This window comes from Prionailurus viverrinus, chromosome A2 (genome assembly GCF_022837055.1).
Source record: "Prionailurus viverrinus isolate Anna chromosome A2, UM_Priviv_1.0, whole genome shotgun sequence".
Classification (NCBI taxonomy): Eukaryota; Metazoa; Chordata; class Mammalia; order Carnivora; family Felidae; genus Prionailurus; species Prionailurus viverrinus.
Window position 1 is genome coordinate 113,158,203 of NC_062562.1, and position 6,779 is coordinate 113,164,981.

Here is a 6,779-nt window from a genome sequence, read left to right on the forward strand (position 1 = left end):
AATTTAACTTTCGATTCTTGTTACTAGATTTAGTATTGGTTGACTCCCATTCAAGGCAACTGATAGTTCACTCAGTTCATTAGTGAATAGACAGGCTTATAATAAAAAAAAAAAAGAAGTCTTGTTAGAGAAAATGCCTCAGCAGGATTTGAATGGGCACTGGAGAGGAGTACTCCTCTTTCAGTAGAATATAGTTCTTCAAGGTGACCCTTCTCCTCAGTCCTGAGGCAGTCTCTGAAAGAAACTAAAGTTGAAAGTATATAGAGAAGCAGATAACTGGTTAAAGAAAAAAAAGACACTCAGAGGTAGTCTTCTCTCCTTTTGGTCTTTCCCTCTCAGGGTTACATGCAATTGTATATCTCTGTCTCCTACCTCTCTAAATTCATTTTATTTTTTTAATGCTTTTGTTTTTTTTTAATTTTTGAGAGACAGAAGGCAAGTCGGGGAGGGGCAGAGAGAGAGACAGAGACACAGAATCTGGAGCAGGCTCCAGGCTCTGAGCTGTCAGAACAGAGCCTGACACGGGGCCCAAACTCACAGATCCTGAGATCATGACCTGAGCTGAAGTTGGAAGCTTAACCGACTAAGCCACCCAGGCACTCGTAAAATACATTTTAAATACACTGTGGTAGTTTTAGTGGATTTTAGAATCTGATTTTTTATGTTTTTAGGTTACTTAAAAAGTAGCACTAGGACATATTGCTCTGTGGAATGTTACTATCGAAGATCCAACAGGGAGCAAGAATAATATCTTTTTTTTTAAATTTTTTTTATGTTTTGCTGTGTTTATTTTGTTGAATCTTATAATATCCCCTCAGAGGATAGTGAAAGCCAGGTTTTATTATTTTCATTTACAGGCTAGAGGTAGAGTAAAGCTTAGTTAGGTGTTGAACATACAAGAATTAGGTCTCTGCCCAGGATAAAATAACACTAAATCAGCTTTTTTTAAAAGAATTACCTATGGATTCCAGGAGATGTCTTTGTAAAAACAATTTCTTACTAAAATATATTTGAGTAATTTCCCACACTAAACGTGCCTCCAGAGATAAACAGTGTACACATTAAAGGTTCTGTGAAGTCTTACAATTAAAGACACTAACAAAAACTTTGTTTTAACTCGGCATCATTTCTTATAGTATTTTTTGTTTATTTAGTAAATATGTTTATATTAACAAAACATATTTTGGGAAATGCTCCATTAAGCCATACAATCTCTCTTTTACCTTATAAGACCAAAAAATCACTTGTCTCAGTCAAGGACACATCTAAATTATCACCAAGAGAAAGAGAAGGTGAGAGAGGAGGAGAGGATGGAAGGAGAGCCCTTGATGGCTTCCAATGGATACATGAACCGCGACTGAGCTTGAAAGCCACCAATACTATCCAAGTAACCCTTGAGAAGACTGCAATCCCAGAAGACATTTAATTACAGCCTTGTGAAAAGACTACGAACCAGAGACACCCAGCTGAGCTGCACCCAGATCCTGGATTCTCAGGAATCAAAATAGTAAATGTTTAGAGTTTTAAGCTGCTACATTTTAGGGTAATTTATTATACATTTATAGACAACTAATATAAACTCTTAAAGTAAATGACTAAAAAATAAATATAAAATATTTCTTAGGACAATTGGATACATAAATGGAAGAATATGTTAGAAATAATTGATCTAATATTTATTGAATAAAGGATTCCAAAATTGGGTATCCATAAAAGTTCCTTCATGTTTATTTTGGATTAAAATAAAACCATCACGGATCTTTATATTATATAAATTCTCTTGCTTTTATTCCTTTGTTTATTTCAACCTGAGAAATAGATTATTTCTATGAACCTCTACTTAAACATTTTCTGAATTTTTATGTGAAATGAAGGATTGAGAGACACAGAAGATACACCTAGCAGGGTATACAGATGCTTATCTACCTTTCATACCACTTATGCTCTTCTCCCACAGTCATGGCTGTTTTCATGGAATGATGAGAACATCTACCATGAAGGCATTTAAGGAATCATTGTGCCTGGGACCTATGGTGCAAGTGGGAAAGCAGGGAATCCGTTTAAGGAAACAGGGTGCACCATCTTTTCCATGAGTGGTAACCATGAAATGTACTGTTGATTAAAATATTTCTCACATGTTCCTCTAACCTATCAAGTTCTTGGGCTTCAAAGTCATATCACCTATCTGCCTCTCCTAAGGCTCCTTTCTTATTCCAGTAAAGAAAGAATGAATCTGCTGAATACTATCAACTATACCCTCGTGTTTGTTTTTTTCATGTATCAGTTATTTAATTAGGTTCTTGGCAAGAAATTTAGAACACCAATTTGTGAGGATAAACTCCATTTGTGAGAGAAACCACAGAGCAGAGGTAGCCCTGGAATAGAGGAACAGCTTTTATTTTTGGCAGAATTTGTGAGTCCATAGCTTTATGCTCAACTTTGTGCTGCTCTGTATCCCTGGGTCATAGATCTCACCTTCCTGGTATCTGGGCTTTCAAAGCTTCTTCTTCCTAAAATAATGATCAGTGAGATGTTCAGTGTTTTCACACCGATAGCAATTTTAGTGGAGTGGCAAAGACAAATTTCTGGTATGTTCTGTGCAGAGGAACTCAATTTAGTATCAGAGGCCAGTCACAAGTAGCAAGCCACTGCTCAGCTGCTTCAGGAAACCATCCCCTTGCCTCTGTGGTGCCCACTGAGGATGATCAGAATGATGTCGAGAGTGGTACTAACTCAGTTTCCTAACATGCTACCTGAAAAGATTTTTGTTGCAGCTTAACAGCTTTCAAGGCATATCTTCAGTAGAATAATATTTAGGCATTTTGTGAAGTTTAACCACTCATGACCATTCTTGTCACTACCAACTGGAAGGAATCCCTAAATAAATGGGTGCTTTACATAACACGGGAAAGAGAAGCAGTACTAAAATAATTTAAATAGCATTCCAAACTCTATTCCAAAACTGCATGCCATAAAGTTCAGAAGAACTTCTAGTTCAAGTTTATTTATTTTTCAATACATGGGAAAGGAAAAAGAAAGAAACAGCAATAACAGAATTCCCACCCCTGGAAGTAAAGAGGTACCTGCTGAAAATTCCTAACCATTACTACTATTATTCTCAAACTCATCATCTAATGCTTATTTAGTTTATTTCATCATTTACACAATGTGTTATGGATGACACAAAATAAGTCTGTGTAATAGCAGGGAAGTTGGCTTTTATTTTCTCTTATAAAAATAACATTACATCAGATGGGTTGAGTTTGTTGGTCAGACAACCAGCAAATGGCAGAACTAAGATAAGCATCCATGTCTCATAATGCTTAAAATTATACCAACTTGATAAGAACTGAATTAGTTAATAGTTGAGTGATTTGTGGGGTGGGAGGGGTCATTTTAATTTAATGCCACTATTAACATGTAATTATAATATGGGGGAATAAAAAGGAAGATGGAATGAGACGAATTTTCTTAAGAGAGAATTAATTTCTCTCTTAAGGAAAGGAGCAAAGATTTCAGTAGCTATCTGTAGAGTGCTGATCAAAACAGATCCACTATTCTAATACATCTCCATCAGTCTGCAAAGTATTGGGGGGAGGTGAAAATGAAACTTCAGAAAAGACTTCAGTACAGGCTGTTCATTGAATGAGGGGTTACAAAGCCTCAAAAAAAAAAGAAGACGAAGAAGAAGAAAGAGACTACTAATTAAAGGATTTCAATAAACCATTCTGAATTATTCCTCTAATTAGAGCAGTGAATGAACTCCCTAATCTCTGGGTAAATAATCAGGTTGCTAAATTTTCCAGGACTAAAATAGCCAAGTTATCCCATTTCCTTGAACAATTACTCATTCATTTATTCAATCAATTTCCAGCTAACAGAGTAATCATTATCCGGAGAGCTTATTAAAATAAATATTCCAAGTCTGGATATTGTGCTATGGTTATGCAAAATGTTACCATTGAGAGAAACTGGCTGAAGCATACATGGTATCTCCCTTAATGTTTTTTTGCAACTTATGAATCTACAATAAATTCAAAATAAATAATTAAAAAGTGGACATAGATAAAAGAGGTAGATAGATAGATAGATAGATAGATAGATAGATAGATATTCCAGGGCTTCACCTTCAAAGATTCTTGCTCAGTAAATTTGGAGTGAGATTCAATAATTCATATTTCTTATTGGCACTTTGTATGATTCTGATTGCTGCTATATTTGGCAACCACTGAATTCCATAATACTTTTACAGAAATCAGAAGAAGTTTTCAAATGATTTATTTTGATAATGGGTCATTCAATTACTGTGACATTTCTGGGGGTGGTCAGACTTAGAGGAACACTAGGTATCTATCCATCTCCTATCCCACACTGACTTTCCAACTCAGGAATGACTAAATATATTTCCCCTGGTCTCCCAGTTTTCTACTCACCTCCATGTCCTATTTCTATCCCAGATGTCATCAGTTTTTGTAAAGAACCCATAAACACCTTAGCCTCACAACTTCTAGATCTCAATATCAACAATCTCATTGTTTCAGTGGTCTATATAAATTGCCTGGAATGGAAATAAACAGCCCAAATGTTGCTTTCGGCAACCCATTGTGAAGCCCAACTTCACAGCCCTTCGGACCTAAGGACTTTAGCTTCCAGGGCTAAAGAAGTCTGTACTAAATCTTCATGCAAAGGTTCCAAGGTCCCTAATATAAAGGTTTAAATGTCCAGGTTAACACCCCATTCTAGACTGTGCTAGAACCAGTGGAAAATGGCATCTAGGGCTAGGAGTTGCCATATTAAAATACAAATATCTATTTTTGGAAAAGACTGTAAATTGTTATTAACTAAGCCAGCTGTTTAGTATGGGAGAAAAATGATTAGAAACACAAGTTTCTGGATCCTGGCGCTCTCAGAATTCTGATTCAGTAAGTCTAGAACAGCATCCAGGAATCTAAATTTTGACCCACTGTATACTGACCATATTCAAAGAAATTTTAACCTAAATTTTTCAGTGCAGATAAATTAGCTGTTAACCTAGATGTCAGATATAAGTAGCATCTGACAATGACAAACGACAAAGTATGAAATTTGTCTTTGAATATTAGGTTTCTGAAGAAGTACCCAATTAGGGAGTCTATAGGGAATAAAGTGAAGAACAGGGAAGAAGACAGGTCAAAACAGAAAAAGGGAATAAGGAGAATAAAGAAAACCTTAGTCTATGTACCCATGCTTCTCAGGACTGACTGCTTCTGGGTGGGCGTTGGCACGTAGATGGAATTTTGAGAAACCTTCTTCTCTCCCAAATGCAGGATTGTCTACACTTTCCTACATAGATGGACCAGGAAAGGAGGGATAAAGTCATAAAATTCTAATGGAATGATATAAATAAGTCTGGCTAATATTTGAAATAACTAAGGTGAAAGCAGAACTTAAGTAAGATTTTCAATACAAAAGACCAAAACTAGAAAGCCTCTCTTATGTCCTTGCTTTCTCTCAGAGGCTGAGAGAACTGAGTGTTTTCTCTCCCTCCACTGTTATCGTTTACAATAATTCCCAGAGGTAGTCTCATACACGAAAAGGATCATGTTAAGAAGTAGAATATGAGTCATTAATTTCATTTTAAGGTTTACCCAAAAGTCTATGCAATCCCTGGGCTCTTTATGCTTGCAAAAAGTTAATTTGCCTATCAGATAAAATGTTTGTTCTTATTTCTCTGCTGTATTAGCTAAGTTCCAATCAGAAGACAGAAACCACACAGTCATTTAAACAGGACAATTTAGTATAAAGAAATAATAGCAGAGGATTGGAGTAATAGGGAATTAATACAAGTTGGAGAGCAGGGGCTCTAAGTGATACACAAAAAGCTACAGAAGGAGAGTATTCAAAAAAGTAACAAACTTGGAAGAAGGGAATCCTCCCCAAAGCTGGGACTCAGATATCACTGGAAAGGGTATAGTTGAAGTCCATTCAATGTTGGAAAAATTCATTGGGTTTCCCAGGAAAGAAGGGTCCCCAGTTGCCAGTTAGGCCAACTGAGAATTGCCTACTAGGATACTGATGAAATTCACTGGGAACTACCTGTTTAAGTTGCTATTGACTTGCTGGATAGCCAGCTTGAGCACCATCTGAACTCACAGAAAACTACCTGGAAGTAGCAAGGGTGTGAGAAGGAGGTGATTTACTGAAAACTAAGCTGGTTAAGCCTTTGAACTTATTAGGTGTCCTCAGGAGTGGCACTGAGCTTACTGCTGGAAACCATTCAAGGTAGAGTTTGCACTGAGGTAAGCTGGGGAGGTGCCACTTGATGCTTTGTGCCAGGATACTGGTGAAAAAAATGCCACTCGGCAGGACTTCAACTAAATGAACACACCTCACATAACCAGGAAGGAAAAATTTTCCTCCAGTGTCCCTCCAACACCCTCTACTGAGAGTGTTTAACAAGGCCCATCTTTGTTATCACAGAACAGGAAAAAAGGGTGAATTTGGAACTGAGAAGTAATGCATTGATAACTTGGTGCATCAGTCTACAACACATAATTTTTTTTCTAAAAGACATTTTCAAATATATGTTTTGCTATCTATATTCAATACACAGAAAAAAATATCATTTTCTAAGAACTAGGTAAAGAAAAACGTTATCTGAATCAGCAAAAGACAATTTTTTTACTTTCTCCTGTTTATTTGTCAAAGTGTCCCAGTTTTTGACTTGGATGTCCATACTATCAGTAAACAAATAGCTCCTGTTAGTTACCAACTGACACTTTTGCAAAAATCTAATTACT

General features: G+C 36.4%; 1 pseudogene; it reads right to left on the reverse strand.

Annotated features, from left to right (window-relative positions):
- Positions 1-2,312: 2,312 nt before the first annotated feature.
- LOC125160824 (60S ribosomal protein L6-like) lies at positions 2,313-2,862 on the reverse strand (annotated as a pseudogene).
- Positions 2,863-6,779: the final 3,917 nt, after the last annotated feature.